Raw genomic sequence first — 24,631 nt, forward strand, 5'->3', positions numbered from 1 at the left:
CCCAAGGTGATCACTATATTCTTTCTTTGATCCTGTAATTTGGTATAGAGGAAGTACGAATGATTGAAGGACAAAACAGTTACTTGCCTTACGGAGTTCCTGAGACTAACTAGGGGATATCTTTGTAAGGTATTTCAACTGTCGACAACTAGTGGTGTCAATATCTCACTACTGGCTGATTCTTACCCATAGTTCATAAGAGTGAGTAAAAGCGCTTCTAGTATATTACACCAGTTGAACTTCTCTCACCATCAACAGGCATAAAGAATACTCTGTGGTGAGCCTTTTAAAAATGGGAAGTATGAGTTAAAACTAGTGGGTTGAGTAGTACCACAGCTGGAAATCATGCAGACCTGACTTAAGAGTTTGTAACAACAACCCATTGTTTTGTAAATAAAAAACAGGAATTATGAGTCTTTATTCACCAATATCGTTTGGACCTTATGATATTATAGGTGTTTCAACAATAGGATGGCAGAGATGCCATAGGAGATGTCTTGTCTAAACAGCCAAAAGTCTCTGTTAGTGAAATGAACCAATTTATATTTCTCACACGTAAGAAAAGTAGGAGAATGGAAGACCTGAACCGATTAAATGTTCTAGATAGATAAATGACTGGAATGATTGGACTCAGCATTTGGATGAGGAGCAGCTGAATTATTGAGATTCAGCTATAATTGACTTATGGCAACATTATTTTCGCCGCACAAATTATTTTTACCTATTTAAATGGATGAGTCAAACTATCATACAAGAGAAACATTTGAGAAAAATCTGCAATGGCAGCATGTGAAGGCATGTTACATTATGGCAACTGAAGATCATGTAGATATTTTTGCTGTTAAGTTTGTTGAATGCTTCTTTGTGTGAATGATATTATGCGACATTATATGGGTGTTAGAATGACTTACACCTTATCAGAGACAATTTAATAATTACTGATACAGAAACACAGATAAAAATTCTTAATAAATGGTCATAGCTTCTATTTTTAAATGAATATCCAAACCCTAGGTAATATGTAGCTGGGTGTAACAGCCACTACCGTAAAGGTGATGACCGATCATACACTACGGGATAATTTCACTAATTGATGCTCTTTACAAATGATGCTTTCACAACTCCATCAAAATTGAATGAATATCTCAGATCTGGTATGGGTGCAATGCTAGTTGTCATGCAACAGTGAGAACCATCACTGTCACAGACATATGCATGTCACACTTGTACGAACTGTTTGTTGGAACAGACATTTTGTCGATGGTGTTTAAAATATGGAAAAAGTTACCCCTTTTATTAGGTGTCTAAACATTCAAAGTATATGTATATTTATTTAGAAGACATGAAATATTTCGCAAAATTAGAGAGTTAATATCTTTTTTTCTTCTTAAGAGTTTATAATTCAAGAAATCACCATCTATAGATAAATTGTGTTCATTACAAGAAACAAGTATTTACAAGTATTTGTATTAATAAGAGAAATAGAGAAAAAATAGAACTCTAGAGGTATGTACAACTGTTTTTCGAAGCCAAATTGCTAGTTTGTTTTTGAATTATTTTATCGATTCACCAGTATATCTGTTTCTCGAATACACTGCTGTTTTAGATGTTATTCTTAAAGGGTATCAACACACATTTTAAATGATAAACGAACGTATAGATCTGTCGTTTAAACCTTGCGAAGCTTGCTTTTGTAGGTATTTATATATCCTTTTTGTATTCTACATGTTTCACTTTGTCCTTGGGCAAATGTCCAAGCGTTGACACACAGTGTTAACGTTCGAACTTTGTACATTATAAACATAAATGGTAGCTAAGCGTAATGAAGGCATTACACTTAGAAAAAAATATAGTATAGAATAAGTATTAATTACGCCTGCTCACTTTATAGAACTTATTAATTTGTTTAACATTAATCATTCGGAGTAGATTATTAATATGAAACTCTTTTCTGATACATTGCACTTTTTAGTGTCTTTACTAATGTAGATCCATTAAAACGTATTTCTCCAAAGAAAGATAATTTTTAGCCTTTGTGGATTATCAATTTAAACTTAAACAACAAAGCTTTTAAACATAGCCAAAAGAATAAATTTATTATGAAAATGGATTTACTGAAATGTCTCAGTTATTTTGATATAAATATATAAGTAATGTTATGGTGCTGATCAAATATTTTATATAACAACTGTACAAGTTTAAATGTTTTTTGTAAATAGTAGAGATCATGTAAAGTCTTTTATACATTTTGGTTTCTAAAATTACATATTATTTATACTTTGCATTACCGATAGAAAAAAGAAATAAATTGATATTTAGTGCCAAATTTTTATTAATATAATTTCTTTCTAGCGTTTCAAAGAAGCATTAAATAATAAAAACTATGAATAATTCACAGTCATATAAGCCTTTGTTATTGCACTTTAAGACATACTGAATAGGAGTCTACTCGAACAGTTTTGAAGAAAATAGGTTTAAACTTCTACTTCACCCACCACTGAATATTTGCAAGCATTTTATCATCATTAGTTCATTTATCTATGAGAATAATTATTTATAATCCTGGGTGTACGCAAAAAGTAAACACGTATTGCAACTGTAGGTCCGTGGACTCACACTTCTCAAAACCTATTCGGGGTTGGTATATCTCAAATAGTCCTTTGTGTAGTTTTGTGCTGAACAATATACAAATAATTCTGTAAACACGCTATTCACACTCATATGCTATTCAACTGTGAAAAAAAAATAAGTGTGTTGTGATATTATGTTGAGAACACACAGGAAGTTAACTTCATATTAAACCGCAAGCCACTTCTCTATACGTTAAATTATTTTTACTTCGAGAAGAAGAAGAAGATAATATTCTTTTGTGATCATACTGTTTGTTAGATATACAGAAATTTTTTTTTTAATTTTAATTTCAGAGTATTACGTAATTTATACTGTTTGAACGTTAAAATAATTAATTTTAGAAGTGATAGTTATAAGAAGTTTGCTTATGTAACTCTTTACGGATCATTTGATGTGAATGGATGTCACGCTACTGGAACCTTTTGAATTTTTCTCGTTACTTAGGTGAGTTTTGTTACATCATAACGTCTCATAGTTTGTATAAAGTTTTAGGTCTCAGTCGGGCAATATATATATAGGCGACTAGTTTAGTATCAGTAAGTGAAAGTGAAAGCAAGACAAATTTAATAAGAGATATAGTCATACAGATCCAGACTGTGTTTGTAAGTTTAGCCATAAAGTTTGTATACTGGCAAATTTTAATTGGTAATAATCGCAGATTGAATTGTAATAACATAGTAGATAAGAATACTTAATATTGTCAACTGGGTTCTAAAGTAATTGAACCAGACTGTGTGGACTTGTGATATAAAATAATTATTTAAAGCACATGATACAACTTGGATAAACAGCGAGGTAAAGAAGGTAAATATATTACTGATTTTTTTTTTTGTAATAATAGAGTATAGAAGAATAATTCATCTTGTCTTTTGGGTTATAAAGTAACTGAACCAGACTCTGTGAGCTCTTGACGAAAAGAGACGAATATTTAAAGCTCTGGATACAACTGTAGTGTTTGTTTGTTTGTTTTGGAATTTCGCACAAAGCTACTCGAGGGCTATCTGTGCTAGCCGTCCCTAATTTTTCAGTGTAAGACTAAAGGGAAGGCAGCTAGTCATCACCACCCACCGCCAACTCTTGGGCTACTCTTTTACCAACGAATAGTGGGATTGACCGTCACATTATACGCCCCCACGGCTGGGAGGGCGAGCATGTTTAGCGCGACGCGGGCGCGAACCCGCGACCCTCGGATTACGAGTCGCATGCCTTACGCGCTTGGCCATGCCAGGCCTCAACTGTAGTGATTAACTTGTGATGAACATTTGTATATATGTCGAACTTGTTTTGAATATGTTATTTTATAATAAGTGAGTTATGTGTTATCTCTTTATTGCTGAAATTTATCACCAACAAGTCACAGAAATCTACTGTAAATAATCCTGCCTATAATACCTGAAACAATGTGCCGCTTTTTGTACACACAAACAGGCGTATATAGAATGATTTCAAACTAAAATTAATATTTTTTTTTACTAAGTGGTATTTTCAGTGTAATTAAAATTAATTAATTTTAATGCTATTTTACTTTCAGTTTGAAAATAATAAAAACTCAACACTTACAAATTTGTTCATAAGCTTTACTACCGAAATCAAGCACTACTTTACTGGAAAAATTCTAAGAGGAAAGTAACATCTAGTTTTTAAAAATCAAGGCAGAAGTATTTTAGTGAAAAAAATTTCGTTACCTGACGAATGATTTTACATAACAATCCATAGTCAGATGAAGGCCTGATCTCACCACACAAGAAGAGAAAGATCTAAAAAATAATTGTCTGTCATGTCTTCTTTGAAGATGCATTTACGATACGGAGAATATATTCAGCGAATAATCTAAGCAGTATTTCAGTCGCAGATTGAGAAAAAAATCTGAAATGGGAGAAAATACGTAACTTAATTTAATATTTGAGTTCAGCGCTGAATCTGTGACGGATTTGCTATCATATGTCTATTTAATATCAATGTTTGTTTAAGTTAAATTTATATTTAGAAATGTACATAAATTGTACTGTTAAATATGTATTGTGGAATTCCCGCCTGTGCACTAAAATTGTAAAGGATTTTTTAGTGTAAGGATTAACAATACATGTGCGTACATAAACACTAGTGTATGTTTTATATTGTTTGAAGACTGAATTTTCTAGAAACTCTCCTCACGCCTATAAACGTAACCAGCATGACACGCCAAGAAATAGTATACATTACTTTGATAGGTTGTTTATGCAGAGTATTCATGATGAAACTTTGTAGAATGGACGGCAACTGCCTGTTGTGGTGACTTGCGCGGAAGACCTGTGTCTTCACAACAGGCAGTTGCCGTCCATTCTACAAAGTTTCATCAGTATACATTACTGGTGTGCTACATTTGGTGTACTATAAACCTTGGAAGCTGTAACTGTGATTAACGCTTATTAATTGGGAACTTTTTATTAACTAATACTACATAAAAAGGATAAATATAACTGATACTTGAAACCGTCGGTACTTGGTGAGAAAGGCCATTTCTTTTGTAGTGACATTACAAAACTTACATGTAAATCACATGTAATACAATTACCTATATAAATGAAAAACTATAAACATAATGATAAAAGTTGACACCTGTAAATAGTCCTATAGAATTATAGAAACGCCTATAGAATCTTTGTGACTCTGTCCGGTTATAAAAATACTATAAAACTTTGTAAAACCCGTGTAATATGCCAAGTAAGACCATCCTCCTATTCAATCTTAGGAAGACCTTCTAATTATATCACCATTCATCCATTTTAGCTTTATTAGTCTTTGAAAAACATGTGTAATGCAATTAAATAAATGAAAACTATGAACATAAGTTCAGCCATGTTAAAATATGTATGCAATCCTACAAAAGTGTAGTAACACTGCTTGCTTATAGAAACACATGTAGTACAGTTAAGCGTTTAAATAAAAAAATATGGACATAACTTGAGACAAGTAGAAATCTGTATGCAATGCTATGTAATTATAGTAACACTGAACGAAATATTTTATACAAAATAAAGCCTCCCGCTTGTACAGCTGTAAGTCTACGGATTTACAATGCTACAATAAGGGGTTCTATTCCTCTCGGTGAGCTCAGCAGATAGCCCAACGTGCCTTTGCTATAAGAAAAACACACATACCAAATAAAAACCATATTTATACAAGAAGAGGAGCAGCATAATTAATCCATAACGACAAACTAGTGAAAAAGTATGTGACGGATTTCCTATCATATATCTATTGTAATATTAATAGTTGTTTACGTGAAATTTATATTTAGAAATGTAGATAACTTGAAATTTTAAACATCCATTGTGAAATGCCTGCATATTCACTAAAATTGTAGAAGATTTTCGAGCGAAAAATCAACAATGTATGTATGTACGTAAACGTCAGGATCGTTGTGCAGGCTGAAATTTCTAAAACTCTCCTGACGCCTACATATGTGACAAACGCGACACATCAAGAAACAATATATATTACTGGTGTGCTAGGTTGGTATACTATGAATTTTAGAAGCTATAACCCGTGAGTAACGCTTATTAATCTAGAACTTTAAATATTTGATCAGGAAAGTTTATGAATTTCGAACCTTACGAGCCATTTAACTTCAGCGGATTCACATTAGACGTTAGCATTTTTAAGAAGACATTATATAACTTCAATTGTGATAAATTCGGCGTGTGAACAACTAATGTCATAGAAGTTTCTAACTCCCTATTAAATGAATTGCATCTGGATCAACACAGGATAAATTTGCTCATCGTGAACCCTCAACAAGATACCAAGGAAGTCCCAGCTCAGATAGAGGACCCAGTTTTGTTTGTAAAACTTGTAAGTAAATCATTATTTGTAATCATCATTATCGTAAATTGTATTATTGTTTGTATTAAAGAAAAAAAACTATGTGTGCCAATTTTTTGGCAAATATCATAAACTGGATACATATCAACACTTATTTAAGCTCTAAGTCTAAACTACAATATGACACAGTTTTAAGTTATTTGAAATTGTAAAACATAACAAATCTCAAAAGCGTGAAAAGAGTTGCCATACATATTGCACAATCAATAATCTTTAGCATAATTTTAGTAGCCTGGATCTGAAATGTTTATAAACAGACGTCACAAAACACAACAAACCTATTGTTTTATATTTCTATCTAAAAACTGTCGAAACTTAAAATAGACAACATTTATTTTCATTGTTAATCAATGTTGGTATTTTGCTATTTTTAATGTTGCGGATATTTTTGTATTTTCCATTAAATAACTCGTTTCTTATGCCAATGCAGAAAATACCTAAATATGTATCAAAGCAGTCTTAGTGAAAGGTATAATAATTTAAGCACTTTTGTAAAAATGTGTCTTATAATATTTTGGTAGCTATATAAGAATGATACGAGAAATATTTGGTAATCGAAATTATATAATCATATTCTTTTGTGGGGGACTGAAAATAAGGATTAATACTATTAAAGTTTTCAATCAGAAGATTAAACTGTACACATTTTATAAACCTCTGAATTTTTTGTCTTATATAACTAGAGTTATTAATTTAATTTGTAAGCCTAGCAACACTAAATGGCTTGATTTATATACGAGAATTATGTTATTACGAATGAGCCTACGGTCTGAATCAGATTTAACGTACATGATTCCAATCTGAATGTCGGCTCGTTTAATAGTAGTTGTATATTACATATCGAAGGAACATAATTTTGACATTATAGCTATCACTTGCAATGACATTGTTACAAGATTCTTCATAAACCCACTGCTGTGAGCCAAGACAGAACCGTTCCTTTTATAACTTCAGGAAACTTGTATAAAACCAGCCCGACACTACATTCTGAAAAAAATAAATACTTCACCATTCGGGAAAAATAACTACTTTTTATGTTTTTGTATTTGTTTTTATATTTTACTTTGCATAAATTCGTGATGAGAAAAACTTTTAACCAAAAGTTAAAAGCACAAACTATACAAAAGTGTTTCGTTAGATCACTGTACTCTTTGTTAACAAGTTAATTGCATTTGTGACCGAGAAGTATATTTAAAAAGTCTGAAGTTTACTAAATAGGCCTCTTGAGGATAAGCACTTCGCAATATGTATAGTGTTCACAAGATACCGCGACTTGTTTCGAAGAAACCGCCACTAACAAGCAGAAATTACGACATACTGTGACGCTGTCGCTGAATGTCTAAAAAAGGTTTCCTTGAGCTCATATTAATTTAAGTATGAACTAAAATTATTTTGTCGTGTTCAATGAAATAGTTTAAAGTTACTGACATCAGTTGAATTTTATATAAGTTATACAATGTTGTTAAACTATTCATTGCAAAATCACAAACGAAAGCGTTGAATTTACAAAATAAGTAACGTGTCATACCAAAACGATAAAAAAGAACATGAAAAATCAGTTACAAAGTCGAATTACACCTCCACCTAGTTATAGCTCTGGTATATTCGTATGTTTCAATAAATCAAAAAGATGTATTTGACCATGATCCAGTTTATGCAGTGCTTTATGCATTGAAAAAACTACAAGTCATTGGTTTAAGTTTTACTAGAGAAAAAAAATTGAAAGCTGACAATACTTTGACGTTTATCGGAGTGTATGGTTTTTATGGTAAAACATATTAAGGTCACGTCCTGCAAAATTCAAAGTTTTAAATTCCTCCTTCCCATTGAGATGAGACATTAAAATATCCTTTAACTATCTAATTCTTTAAGTATTTTTCTTCTTATGTTTGGAGGATCAAACAAAGCATTAAAATGCGACCCAAATACATATCTTTTATTTGAATTTCATTTACAGGCGATTTGTTTTTGAATTTCGCACAAAGCTACTCGAGGGCTATCTGTGCTAGCCATCCCTAATTTAGCAGTGTAAGACTAGAGGGAAAGCAGCTAGTCATCACCACCCACCGCCAACTCTTGGGCTACTCTTTTACCAACGAATAGTGGGATTGACCGTAACATTATAACGCTCCCACGGCTGAAAGGGCGAGCATGTTTGGCGCGACGGGGATGCGAACCCGCGACCCTCAGATTACGAGTCGCACGCCTTAACACGCTTGGCCATGCCTAGCCTATTTACAGGCGAAAGCTGATTATTGTTTTGTAGTTATCGCTACATCTGGCTACTTAAAAACAATATTCTTTATGATTTAATAATAGGTAAAGTAAATAGAACGTCGTTACAGAGCTTCATTAATCTAGTATATTATGTAATATACAGCATATACGGTGTAAAAGCACAGCTTTTGTCTTTTAATACGATTCTTTTAGATACAAATATTTTAAATTTCTACTAGTCTCTCCTGCATAGAGATTATTACAGACTGTAAATTCTACACTACTGGTATACGAAAATAACTATTTTAAAGATACAGAACACAGCAATTAAAATACAGTTGCTAAAATATTTGTCTTAAGTCTAATATTAATACACGTAAAATAAAAGAAGCCATTTTGATAAAAGAATACAAGTCTTTAATAAATAAAACACAAAAAGTAGGTTTATACTTATGCTAGCTCAAGATTATCTGTGTGACGTCACCAACTGGATGTCGTGTACAGGTATGATGAAGACTGTTGTCTCTTCCTGTGCAGTTTACTCATTCCCTATTCTTCATCGGTTATCTGTAGGTCTCCCCGTTTATTCCCACAACTAAATCTAGGCACCGGGTTTATAGATCTCCCGCCGTCCTGTAGGACCTTAAGTTCGACATTGGTTGTTGGATTATGCTTATATGTAAAATGTGCTGTCTGAGGTTTTCTCCCTAGTTTTTGCTTGCAACAACCTCCTTATTATTATACTTTTTAAACCTAGCACCGTTATTATTATTTTCGTGTAGCTATTTCAAATAATCTCTTACCACGAATGGCGTAAAAGAAAAGTATTTCTGAGCATCCCCCGTTGCGTTTGCTCCTAAAGTTTTAGTACAGTGGGAAACGTTTTAAATATAAACTGCTATCATGAGTTTTGTATTGAGAATACATTGTTTCTAAATGATGTGAATTTTAGTGTCACATTATTCATTGTGATTTCATGAAAATATGATTAACCCCTATGATTATTCCATTTATGTCATAACTGTTCCTATTTTATCTTTCTTCTTTTTAGTGTTTGAGCTAACCAGCCTTTAAATGTAGTTTTGTTAAAAAAACAACAAAATATTCTTTTATCACGTATTTATCATCTTTAAAGTGTCTCTTTCCTTTATAACTGTCCCCAGTAGCATAGCAGCAACTCTGTGGTCTTTATTGCTAGAATTTGGGTTTCGATACTTCTGGTAAACACAGTACAGATAGTCTATTCATTAGCTTTGTATTTTAAGTACAAATAAACAAACCTTTATACTCACTTGCCCTCTTATCACTGGGGAAATTTTAGGTAGATGACTGAAAGAATTCAATAGCGCTGTATATTAAGGTGATTTGGACAGGAACCTAATGTTTCTAAGTAGTTTGGATTACTTCTGTAAAACTACTCTTCTCATTATAACATCAAATACTTCCAACAGTTATCTGGATTCCACTTTATTGCTCTGTTGTAGACATATCCAAACGTAGAGTGTTTTTTTTTTTTTAAATTGAAGACGTTGACAGTTTTAATAAAATAGGTTTTATGCGGTAGATATTTGTACCTCAATTATTTATGTGATTCAAAGTTTTCACAAATCATTCATCTCATAAATCTTTAATTTTTTTTCTATTTTCAATGTTTTGTTACTGAAAGCCTAACTTTAGTGGTGTACAGGGATTGAAGACCTTGAATACATGTGGATGAAGCCTAACCTCACCGTGTTTTCACGTGAAACTCAGTATATATTTTACTTCTACTTCAACTGCCTACACATCATTCTGTGAAGAGACGTTTCCTATTGTAAGAATAATTTTCAGTTTCATGTTGCTAGAGATTTGAGTCTTCCTGATGTGTACTTCAATCCATTTTATTACTTCATTTCTGGAAGAATTTTCCCAGTATTCATTAAAATATAAGGTAATTTTGACACATTTGCCAATCAACAAACTGAAAAGCTTCCCGTTAATGAAACTGTTGGTTCATGAACTGGTTTCTTTAGCCGCATCACCTAACTATAATATTTCAAAATTTAAGTAAATGTCGCAATTGTAAATGTATTTTAAAACTTTTACCGAAAAGTGTTTCTTAGAATTGGCATTTGGTAACATCTATTAAATGTAATTAACAGAGAAATATTAATAAATGTTTAAAGTTACATTTCTGCACAGGTCCAAGGAGTCTCGTCTATAAACAACACACATCAATTGTTTTAGAATTTTCTTCATATCACAAACTGCAGGTTTATATATTTAAACAATATTGTTTCCTGATAATACTATCATCCATGTTTTAGTTCTCACATTATTTTTCTTTCTTATTTAATCAGTTTCGTAATACAACATTTCGTTTTCACTTTTTATGATCTCATAACATATACTCTGAGCAACTAACTACTAAATAAACTTTGAAAGTAGCTACAAAGCAAAGTTTACATACAAATTGGTAGAGAAGAGTATTAACTAATTACGTGAGCGTAATATGAATAAATAATATTTTATTGCATGTTCTAAAGCATGGACTTATATTTTCTAAAAAATATCATACCTTAAGAATGTAAACATCCCTCGTTTTTACTCATGTGATTTTTCTTTCGTTAATGATTTTACTAACACAACATTCTGTTTCCATCATTTTATGATTTCGCAGTGTAAACTGGATGTTTTAAAGACCTGAGAACAAACTACAGATACGGAATTATTTATAGTTCTTTAATAGATATTTCATTGCTGAACATGTTTTATTATATTTGTTTGAAAGCTACGGTTGTTATTCGCAATATGGCCATCCAGAGTAGACAGTTGTCTAATTAAAGGTTTTTATTAGCAGTTCACAACAAGATTTTTTATTATTAATCTGCAATTGAAATCTTTTTTGTCTTATGTTTTTTCTTCCAGGCTAGTAAATGGAATTATAATAAGTAATTAAATAATAGATCTTGGTTTGGCTTGTTTTGCATTTCGCGCAAATTTACACTAGGGCTATCTGCGCTAGCTTTCTCTAATTTAGCAGTGTAAGACAAAAATACGAAAAGTATAGTGTTTCATTAGAAACTTCAGTATAAACCCTCAGTATGAAATTTCTATGTTAATATGTAGAAGGAATTATTAGTATAGTGTTCGGAAAGGAAAGGCAGATTGTCATCACCACCTACCTCCAACTCTTGGGCTACTCTTTTACAAACGAATAGTGGAATTGACCGTCATATTATAACGCGCCCATGGCTGAAAGCCAAGCATCTTTGGTGCGACTGGGATTCGAGCCCGAGACCCTTAGATTACGAGTCGAGTGCCTTAACCGCTTGACCATGCCGGGCCAATATTTGTTAAAGTTTTCATATGTGTCACAAAGACCACAATAAATTATAACAATTGTATTTGTGACAAAGACCGTTGTCTTCCGTCGAATACCTTTTACACATAATAATTTTTCATGTATTTCCTTATAGGTTTTAAGATTTAAAAGTGTTTATTAATAATATTTCAACTATATTGTATTTTAGTTCACCTTTTTCAACTCGAATTTTCCTCGAAAACTATTGACGTCGACAGGAAAAATACAAAAATACGAAAAGTATAGTGTTTCATTAGAAACTTCAGTATAAACCCTCAGTATGAAATGTCTATGTTAATATGTAGAAGGAATTATTAGTATAGTGTTCGGAAAGGTAAGGGAAAAACGAAATGTATCTCTCTCAGTACGGTTAGAATAAAGATCGTATGTTCTTTTACAGAAATGTGTTCAAAATGTAAGTTAGTTTATTATTCATTTATGTATGTTTGGCTTGTTTTGAATTTCGCGCAAAGCTACACGAGGGCTATCTGTGCTAGCCATCCCTAATTTAGCAGGGTAAGACTAGAGGGAAGGCAATTAGTCATCACCACCCATCGTCAACTCTTGGGTTAATTTTTTACCAACGGAGAGTGGAATTGACCGTCACATTATAACGTTTCCACGGCTGAAAGGCCGAGCATGTTTGGTGTGACAGGGACTCGAACCCGCGACTCTCAGATTACGAGTCGAGTGCATTAACCACCTGGCTATGCTGGGCCTCTTTATAGATCTTCGTCAAAGACCGAAGAAGGTCGAAACGTTGTTCGCTCCTCTACATAGTGCTTTCTTTACCGATATCAGCCGTTTTTTACACATATAATTTTCTGTACAAGTGGGTTTTCTTGTCATCAGGAATGTATTATCCGATAAACTAAACTAATGTTACTGGCCTATATCATTCATATATTTATCAAAACTTCCCTAAAGCCTACTTAATTTACTGATTGCATCACATCCAAAGGCAGCCCGAATTTATATTTATGCCCTAGTCCTCCCATTCTCTTCATTAAGTAGTATCAACACTATAAGTTCTCTTAATAATCTTAAACACCTCAATCAGATTTCTTTTAGCTCTTGTTTTTTCAAGAGAAAACATTTTCAGAGATCTTAATCTCTTCTCGTAATACAATCTTTGCATCTCAGATATCATCCTATTAGCCTTGTTTTAAACGCTTTCAAACAATTAAATGTCCTTTATAGGGTAAGGGGACCAAGACGGAACATAATTCTCCAAGCGTGGACCTATACAATGAAATTATGACCTATATAAGCTACTCGCCCTAGCCCTAGCAACAGCACATTACTGGGATAGCATAAAACACTGATCACCCACAACATCAAGCTCCTTTCTTCTATAACATTGTTAAGGTTATTCCCTTTCAAATTATACTTATTATTTAGGTTATTTTGCATTTATTATAGTTAAAACATTTCTACCATTTATTCACAGAACTCACTTAATGTCCTAAATTCCTTTGTAAAGCAGCAACATTCTGCTCTCAGATAGTAACAACAAGACCGCAATATCGTCAGCATATTTAAGTAACTTAAAGATCACTTCTTCATTTTGTGTCATTGGTGTAAATCAGAAAGGGCAAAGGTCCTAAGACTGAACCATAAGGTACGCAACTTAAAACATTAATCCATTTTGACGAATCTCCATTTATAACAACCTTCTGCTTTTTTCTATTATGTCACTTTTCTATCTAATTAACCAACTTATTCTCCCACACTTATAGGGATAATATTTTTATTATGTGGCACCTTGTCAAATGCTTTCTTAAAAATCCTGATATACCAAATTTACAACATTGTTCTCATCTACCTAAGCAGTGGCTTTTCCAAAGAACGTCAAAAGATTTTTAAGGCAAGATTTTACCTTAGTGAAATCATGTAGACTATCCAGAAAAAAATCTAAACTTTGTTAAATAACTACAATCCATCTTTTATCAGACTTTCAAAAATCTTTTTTCTATAACTGATATAATACTAACGTTAGGCAAACAACAGTCCTCTGACACCTGCTGCTCACTATTGAAGGACTTACAAAATATAGTAGCAAAAATATTACATATACTTAACCTCCTCAAAACCCCTGGAAAAATACCAGTTTAGGAATCTTACCATTTTTTAAACCTCCCCAGTTTTCCTTAACGAACTCAAAATTAATATTGTCCTTTTAGTGGATCTATAAACTGCTCAGGATGAAAAATATTACTTAAATTTTTATTGGTAAAACTAAAAAAAGCATAATTTAATTTAATAACCTAGCATCTAATAATCATCACATAAATCCTTTATCATTTCTCAATGGCGTTACTCCCATCCTAGCATTTTGCTTACCTTTAATGCATTTAAAGAAATCCTTATTGTTAATGTTTTTAAATATTCAGCTAACTATTTTTATACATTCTTTTCAATGTCTTAATTTATTGTTTTACTAAATTCCTTTATCTTCTATATATTTCTAGATCTCCCGTTATACCATTCAATTTACATTTCTCACATTTGTGATATATATTTTTTAATATTTATCCTTTATAACCTTTGTGAGCCGACCTGGGTTTTACTTGCAGTCATTCTTTTTTCATATATGGAACATGGTTTGTTTTGAACATTTAAAATATATTTTATAACATATTCCACATATGACCAATATCTCTAAATAATTTAATTGCACCATTAAACACATTTAATTCTTGTTGAATTTCAGTAAAAGTTACTTCTTTGGAACTTATAACCAAAATATGATTTTATTCTATCTGTACATGCAGTAAAACATTGAAACTAATAGAATAATGATGACTTACACCCAGATGTTCCATAATTTCCATCAAGTCGCCATTTATATATCAAAACTTAACAATAAACATAAAATACCATTGTTCCTAGTAGGTTCTTTGACCAATTTTTGAAGAAAACCATTATGGACAATTTCAAAACCCCTTTTTCCCTCGTATATTGACTCTAACATTACCAATGTATATGCCTGAAATTAAAATCACTCATAATTATAATCTCATTAAGACCTGAAATCTTTACCTTGTACTAACATTTCTCATTAATTTCATCATTATTATCTGGTCGTCTGTAACAAATTCCCACTAAAAGTATTTTTCCTTTATATCCACTAACAGAAACTCAAATTTATCAAATGTTTTGCTATTATATTTGAAATATTTAATTTTCACTGAATAGAATGTAACTCACAGTTTATATATAAATCCACTCCTTCCTTCTCTTTAATACCTTATCCTCCTATTAAATAACTTAAAAACATGTATTTCAAAGAAGTTTTTGTCATAAAAATTGTCTGCCTTTAACTATGCTTTGGCTATTCCCATTATATCAAAATTCTCTGTTCGTAGCGCATCTCTAAAATCACCTAATTTATTTTCTATATTTTCAACATTAGAATAATAACAAGTAAGCATACCTTTAGAGCTATTTCTATACGTGATTCCAATGCTAAACTTTTCTATGTATCTTGTTTTTCTTTATTTAGATTACAATAGCCTTCACCATTGTCTAGTCCTAGTTTAAAACCTCTAACAGCTAAGTAAATAGCACTTGAAAATAGCGAGCTCTTATCCTATTTAAATGTATACTATCCACTTCAAAAAGGTCTCTTCACCCATTTCACTGATTCCACAAGTTTAACCAGCCAATGTGTTCATTTTGACTTGTTGGCCTAAGCTTGACATTTATCCCAATGAGGTACTTAAAATTTCATACCTGGCATAATTAAATTATTATGGCCTTTTTTGATTAAATACCTTGATCAACTTCTCATGCTTATCAATTAACTACTGTGGCTCACCTTTCCGTACATCACCAACATCGATGTGCACAACAAACATTACATCACTGTTGGCCATTCCTTTATAATATCTGTTGCTCTGTCAGTTATATCCTCCAGCCGTGTAGCTGGGTAGCAAAATCTAAATTATTCTTCCATATTATCCCATAAACTATCTTATCCAAACGCATTATCAGCTATAACCTCCTAAGATTATCATTCACATCCTTCTCTTGGTTATTTAAAGTAACTTAAAGAATGTCATTCGCAAGGTATAGCCATAGATACAGTTGAGGTCCGTTTTTAAACCTAATTGTCGCCTCAGTTCTTTTTTTATCGAATTTAAAAACAAAATTTTATCTTTTTTTAGTTTGTATAAGTCTATTTGTTCTTGTTATCAGAAGATTTATAATGGTTCTACCAAGTTAAAGTCAATAATTTGTATAAAAAAAAAGTGATAATTCTCAGTCTTTAGTTAATCATTGCATATTCACTCTAGAATGACCAAAATAAATGGAAAACACCTGCCAATTATATTTAGTGTAAAATCTTAGCTAGAGCCAATCGTGAGCAAAGTGTCCATATTATAGTGATTTATAAACTGAGGTTAGAGGTCAATATTCTCAAATTTACTAATAACTTACCAGTAAAACAATGAAATGTAACGCGATTAGTCTTGCTTGACTTCCTAGTTATAATTGAACCAATGACAATGCAAGTACTATAAATGTAGTTCTGACAACCTAAAAATATTTATCTCCACCTTATAAATACAGGAAACGTCTAAATACATTTGTTTCTCTAATATAATCCTAGTTGATCTTCTTCTACTAGGGATCCCTTCATATATTGGGTTTTTATAGAACCTTTGACTATATCTCCATTAGAAATTTTGCTGATATTCCATGTTATTTAAGCTTTGGCTTGATAATTCTCCAGATGCACAAAATGTATTGATGAGCTAGAAACAATTGTTCCTATTTTAATGTGTTATCTATGATATTTAACATTTATTGTTTTCAGCTTTTACACCTACTGATGTATCAGTTTTTCAAAACTGCTCTTTTGACAGATCGTCAACTTCTACTCACTCATCAAAATAACTAAAATCTTAATGTGGTTTATTTGTCACCTTCTCTAGCACGTATACGTATATTACTAGTGATTAATATGTAATGTGTTGTATGTATAGCTCATCTCAACTTCTCTGGTCTACCCTAATCATTCCTTTCACTTACACGACCAGTTGTCCTCCCATTAATGATTCATATGAAGCTTGTAACGGATTTATTATTACATATTTATTCTAATATCGACGTTTGTGTAAGTTAAATTTATATTCAGGATGCATGTAACTTAATATATATAATAATATAACATGTACTTCGAAATTCTCGCCTGTTTACTAAATTTGAAAAGATTCTCGAGCGTAAGAATCAATAATGTATAATATGTGTATGTAAATATAAAAACTATCGACCACTGAACTTTCGAACTTATTGCTTTAAAATTTATAAATCGACGTGAGGAGAGACAATTTAATGTTGTTGGTTTGCTACAGTTGTATACTTTAAGCCTCGGAAGCTATAATTGTGATTAATTGAAAAAGTGCAGATATTTGTTCAGGAAAGTTTATAGATTTCGAACAATACAAACCATTTAACTTCAGTGAATTAACTTCGGATGCTAATATTTCTATGAAGACATTACGTAGCTTTGTCTGTGAAAAACACATATGTGAGCATTGAAAGATAGGTTATCCGTTTAGTGAACTGTACTGACATCAACATTGAATTATGCGTCCGTCGTAAGCCTTCGATAAAATATTCAGTTCCAGACCAGATAGAACACTCAGTATTGTTTGTAAGTTTATAAAGCTTTCGTATATAAATCGTTATTTGTAGCGACTGTTTGTAATAACCAATATTATAAATTGTATTGTTGTTTGTACATTAAAATTTGTTTGTGTTAAGACAGTAAATTGTGTGTATCAATCTTATTGGCAAACATCATAAATTTGATACATATCAACATTCAATGAGCTTCTAAACTAAATTTAAAATTTAAGCTTCTTGAAAACGTAATACGTAAAGTAATAAATCGTAGACTTGTCCAAGATAAATTATACAAGCTCGATACATCAATCGAATCACCGCTTATAACCGTATTAACGATTTTCGAGAATTACATTTATCATCGCTTAGTGACAGGTGGGAAATCAATTTATAAATGTATGTGCTTTTAAAACTGCACACCATAAAAAAATAGCTGTGCAAACTTTGCGTAACAGTTTTGATTTGGTTGTTGATAGTTAACTTATTTTTAAAATTAAAGACACGATTATTGACAGAAGGAGATTTTAGATTGAATATCAAACTTTTTTGTCGTAAATGAAAATATATATCACTGAATGTAATACAACTAGGAACAACTTAATTTTGTACCTATGGAATATCATTATTTATGCTTTAATATAATCAGTATCCATGATCTACTGCAGCTAAAAACTGTAAACATTTCACGGCTTATACAAGGCCGAAAGAGAGTGTATAAAGTAATTTTCAAAAGATCATATTTAACTTAAACTAAAAGTTTTAGTGTTAACAACTATTTTGAAGTTTATCATTGAAAGATAAAAGATTTTGATTCTTAACTGATTTAAGCTGGTAGTAATTATTTGTATTTATTTCTTTTGCTTTTTTACTATTTAGTTAATTTATCTCGGATTATTTTTTTAATTGGCGTTATATTGTATTTTATGGGTACAGCTACTAACTGAGTCTTCTGTAGAGTTACTGAAATACTTCTGTTTAGATTTCGAAAATAACAGTATTTATACCCACTGCGTATTGATCTTTAATTATATTATGTAAACTCAGGGTATTTTGTTGTTTTTTAGTAATAGTCAATCATGCTAATTAGCTTATAAGATATGCTGCTCTCTGTGGTCTCTGGATTTCAATACTACATAATCCAAGGGCCTGTGTTAACTAATAGTTCATACATTGTCTGTAATATTTAATAATTAAATAAACCAGTACAGACTTGTGTAACTGATAGTTCACAAATGTTATATTCATGGTATGTGATGTTTAAAGACAAAATGTTTGTCATAACTGCTGGTTCCCATACAATAGCATCTTCAGGCTGTTTTAACTGACAATTACACAACTTAGTGCCCATGTAAGGGCAAGATAGAAATCACGATATGCTATTCTTCATAAATCATACAGGTAACTTTAATATGTCATGCATGAACTTCTAAAGAACTATACCCATGTTTGAATAATCAGTAGTTCATGTATGATAGAATTTAGATAATTCATACTTATTACAGCTTACTGCACCTTGATTGCGATAGCCCTTGGCTCAGAATAGGTACGTACCGATCATCTCTGATAAATTATGGTCTTGTAATTCTATATTTCATGTCATGTAGTAATATTACTTTTGATAATTCATGAATCTTCTTTGTATTTTTGTTTAATAAAAAACAACAACACACAACTGTTATTCAGATATGCAAAATATATTTTTCAAGTACTCACTTGTTTGGAACTAAGTGCTTTAATGTGCAGAAATAATTATATATAAAACTTCCAAAGAACGCTATAATTAACATTTTCCGTTTCAGGTTAGGAATACATCATATAATTGACTAAATACTGTGTTTCTGTGTATTTACTCCAAGGTCTATACGCTTATACGTCTCGCTGGGATTGTTCAGCTACATCTTATCACGACTCAGAATAAAAAATAAATTAAAAATACTTGTAATGTAAGATATAACAAGAACCAGTATGGCCAGGTGGTTAAGGCCCTCGACTTATAATCTGAAGGTCGCAGGTTCGAATACAAGCACCAAACATACTCGTTCTTTCAGACGTGTAGGCATTATAATGTCACGGCCAATCCCACTATTTATTAGTAAAAGAGTAGCCCAAGAGTTGTCGGTGGGTGATGATAACTAGCTACCTTCCCTCTAGTATTACACTGCTAAATTAGGGACGGCTAGCGCAGATAGCCCTTGTGTAGGTTTGCGCGAAATTCAAAATATGATATAACAAACTATAAATATAACATTTTTTTAAAAATTAAATTTGCTTTGATTCATACATATTTTTCAAAACTTTGAAAAGTTTTTATGTTTTATTCTGTTACAGAACAACAGTTATATGTTTTAGTTAAAATACCTTATACAGACAACTTCATTTTTCCGCACGTAAATATCATTCAGTATGCATCGGTGTTATAGATATTTCATTTTGTTTGTGTTCTCTAGATCATCACAAAACCTAAATGTATCTCCACTGAACCTGTTATCTGCTACTTGGGAAGATAGGCCTAAGCTCCATTTTCAATGGATGGTCTTAAAGTTATTTTTGAAGCAAATCACTCTCAACTTTATATTTTTATACACAAAAGTGACCTTCATTACTCCCTACTAGTGTTTATTTTCGTGTGTGCTGTACTTACTGATTAGTTTGTTATTGTCTGGATAGCTCTTCCTAACAAAACACAGATGTTAAAGCTTAATGATTCCCCATGGAACCTGCCAAAACCTTGTGCCACCTTTCCGTAACGTTAACATACGCTAACTTCTTGCATTATCTAAATATTCTAATGTGAAGTCTTATTCTATGAGCAATGTTAACAACTAAAATTTTATTTAATCTTATTTATTATTACTTTTTCGTGTTTTGTCAGTTTTCAGGAAATATTTTCTATGATCAATACGTGCTTAAAAATAACATCTGATAATAATAATATATTTTATCATACGATCAAACTTTAAGGATTTAGAGAAGCAAACAAAAGTTGTATTAATTTCTGCTACCAGTTGAGATCTAGTCTGTTCAGAAAAAAGTACTTTTTATTTTCCTTACATTTAATTTTTTAATGAGACCTTAAGACATTTATCTACATAAACTAGAGAGCTTAGAAAATTGTTGCTTTTCTAAGTGATTACTCACAATTTATTTTTGTGTGTGATATTATTAGATTGTTTTTTCTACAAAGATATAACAAACTATCATAAACATATTTATATTGAAAATGATATTGAAACTGCATTTGAAATAGCTTATTTTTTTTTGTTTATCAAAGCTATTTTATGTGAGTGAGCTTTGCGCGAAAATTCTTCGCCAGATTTTGCTCAAAATGTTTCATAAACACAATTTTTTTGTTAAACAATAAATTTATAAATGTTTCGATGTAAGTACTGAAAATGAATAATTTAAAAAAATCATGTTGTTAATATTAGATAATAATACAATTATATTGAAGAAAACGGGAAGTGAATGCATTTATACAAACTTCCAAAAGAAAGTTGGGATGATCAAACGATGAACATATTAAAAAAAAAGGAAGGACAATTTCAAGGGGAAAAGTGTGTTTATAGCTGTCAATCTGAAAGGTGAATATCTCGAATCATATACACTGGTGTTTATATATTTAGTTTTTCTTGTGAAAGCATTAACCTTTCAAATTACTTGAAAGCAGCAGAATAAAAACAAGTAAAACAGAACACGTGGGAAAATTTCTGTTTCTCTTCACGTCACTGACCTTTTCAATTGATACATCATAACTTCTTTTCTAATAGACGTCTTTAATTGCTGACCTCAACATTAATACATCCTTCACTATACTTGGAACAAGATATATTTTATATATTAAAACCTTTTCTATTTATCAAAAACAAGCAAATTAACAAATCGCATTTAGATATATTGAACTCTCATAAGAGTAATATCAAATTGTATTACTTATAAAATACACTTCAGGTACTTATTTATAATAATTATATACAAATGTCTAAAGGAATAAAAAAGTAGTTAATACCAACTGCTTGTGAGCACCAACAGATCTCATTTAAATTTATTCTTACTGATTTTTTTAACAGAAGAAAAGAACTATGCTCTGTAAACAACATTTCATTTTACAGTTATCAATATAACTTTACTGAAAAAAATTCAACTCTTATTGGTTACGTAGGGGTGAAAAATTAAGTTGCATATAATTCTAGATAAAAGCTGTAAAGTCAAAACACGGGTTCTTCAAATCTTCAAGACGTTCTTTGATAAGTATGTTAACTTTTGTATGATTCAGCACAGAAAAATGTATATGTTAAGGTTTGCTCTGGAGATGTATTTTAGAAGATAAGGAAAGAAACTGAAAAATAAATGAAATGCCCTGCTAAAATATTAGGACAAATGTGGAGTGTTATTTAAATTGTAATATTATTTCATTTATGAGACTTAAAACTAATTTTTGCTTTAAACACAATCATATTAAAACCAGTGCATTTGATGTTTGTTATTCATATAAAGTTTTAATCATGATGTTCGTTTGTATTCTTCTGTTAAGACATCAAACATTAAATAAAAGTTTTATTTTGTATACAGTTGTTGCATCTGATTTTCTTCTTCCTTTATAGAATAAAGGAACCAAAATAGAAGAAAAACACAAATAAGAATTTAGAACAACGATATTTTTAAATACGATCAATCATTTCTTAGTTAATAAGCATTTCTTGGTATATACTTTTAAAGCAAGTACTTATAGTTACATTTTATAACTATACCAATACTAGCGTAGTCTAAATTAATATTTTAGTCCAAGGGATAGCTTTCTTTGCTGTCAGATACGGTACGGGAAAATTTGATGGTGGTATAAGGCAGAGATGAATTGATAGGATTATAAGTTTGCAATTTATTAGTGAATTCGATCAAAGCTCATATTGGATTAAAATTATATGAGATTATAACCACCTGTTCTGTCCATGTATTATCTATGTATTGATTCATAAGGATTTCTACTCAAGTTGTTAAGCTGTACGTGGGACAAAATATGTAAAACTGTGAAAGTGAAGTTGATGGAATTGAAAACGTGTATCGTGCCTGTGGCAACAAAAATTTATGTTAAATTTCTCTCTTATTATGACAGTCGTAAATTATTAATTTAAGTATAGAACACATAAATTCGATCGTCAGCACTGAGATACAGGTATGGTTCATAGGTCTGGTCTTGAAGCTATCTCAGGAATGGGTAAATGTGTTACATGTATGTATGCAAACTGGTCAAAATATCGTCTTAATTAGCTTATAATTTGACGATGAAAAACATTTATGCAAGTTATTAACTTTAACTATCACAAACATTTTAAAATAAAATATTCTTCAGAACTAATCTACTTATTTCCTTTTTAATAACATGAAAGTGAGTTTACCCACGACCATAACACGTTTTCGAGAGAACGCAAATCTGCAAATTGTCTAACTTCGTGAAACATTTTGTGATATTGTACGTTATTTTTAAAACTGATAAAAAGATAATGTATAAATGATTCTTAATGTACTATAGTGAGGTGTTTCTTCTTAAAATTGTCAAAAGTTATAATTTCTTCTTGCAAATCTTTGGATCACGTGGCAACAAGAGGTCACAAACTAGGACTAGGGACATCTAAGCTTTAATCAAACCTAGATTTTAATTAAAACACGAACCATTTAGATACACAAAATAATCGGTATTAGTCAGTTCAATGATACGAATGATTTTTCGAACTCCTGAACAGTTAGGAATAGCTTTGAGCTCAAATTATTGAGATTTCATAACAAAACTACAATTACTTCTGGACAGTTTTGATGCTTTCTTTTTTCAATGTTGCTTTGAAACAAATAGTGTTTTCCTTAAGTTTGTTTTATGGTCTATTCCTACCCCGGCCTGGTAGTTAGGGCACTTCACCCGCATCCTGTGGATAGCAGGATTCAAAACCGTCACCACTTATACTCGCTAAATTCCTCTTATCGTTGCTAGAGAATAAACGATAAGTTGATGGTATTGACTAGTTGCTTTTCCTTTAGTCTCATGAAAAGTAGACATGGAAAACGGATAGCCCTCGAGTAACTTGATGCGAAATTTCAACACTACAACTGTTTAAAGTCTTGTAATTTATTTCATTTATATCATAACTCGCCAACAGATTTACGCTGATCTGAGACTCCATTGTAGCAAACAAGTAAGACTCAGGGCTGTATGAAGATAAACGTAAAGTGATTGGGGTTGTGTATAGTGTGAAGTTGAAAAAACTTAAATAAACAATGAAAGCGTATATATTTATAGTGAATTTCATTTTTAAGTTTAATTTATCAGTATTAAAACAGATGAATTGTTTCTGTGGTAGTAAAAACGTTTATGTTACATAAAAATGTTTGCTTGGTCGTCATGTATTTGGTACATATTATGAAAATAATTGACCAAGAGGATATAGTCAAACATAAAAAAGTACGATTTTAAAATACAACCACGCAATGGAACATGTAAGAAAAACACAAGCAATAGATTTCACGATAATAAATTTAATGTTATAGAGGAAGCGAAATGATAAAAAGTTATTAAAATATTCTCATATGGAGCTAGGAAATTATATTAAACTCACATAAGCTTTTCAAAATATCACAACAACAATAAAAAACAAATAGTCCTCATTTTTCATTACTTAATGACTGAAAATTAATATATACTTAAAAGAATACTAATTCATTGATAAAACTACCAAATATAGTGTCTGTGAGCTGTCGTTTATAGATTAGTTATTTTACTGTTTTATATTCTGCATTCTAATTATTAAACAAATACCTTTTTTATATAAATCTAAATTAATTATAACTTTTTCTACACTTTTTTATGAGGTAAATTGTTAGAAAAATTAAACCGACAAGTTAGTTTTGGTAAATTATAGCAGACTTAAAATAATTCTGATGGACCAGCTTAAATGG

The 24,631-nt window shown here is 31.1% G+C and overlaps 1 long non-coding RNA gene across 3 annotated transcripts in view; it reads right to left on the reverse strand.

Moving 5' to 3' along the window:
• Window positions 1-9,318, reverse strand: part of LOC143257991 (uncharacterized) — a 30,841-nt gene extending 21,523 nt beyond the window's left edge. For 2 of the 3 annotated variants that reach the window (XR_013032076.1, XR_013032078.1), the window contains exon 1: window positions 4,317-4,491. This is a non-coding gene — a long non-coding RNA (uncharacterized LOC143257991). Of the gene's footprint in view, window positions 1-4,316; window positions 4,492-9,162 lie in introns of those variants that run through there. The other variant, XR_013032077.1, reaches the window with a different exon arrangement.
• Window positions 9,319-24,631: the final 15,313 nt, after the last annotated feature.

Source organism: Tachypleus tridentatus, chromosome 7 (genome assembly GCF_004210375.1).
Source record: "Tachypleus tridentatus isolate NWPU-2018 chromosome 7, ASM421037v1, whole genome shotgun sequence".
NCBI classification, from domain to species: Eukaryota; Metazoa; Arthropoda; class Merostomata; order Xiphosura; family Limulidae; genus Tachypleus; species Tachypleus tridentatus.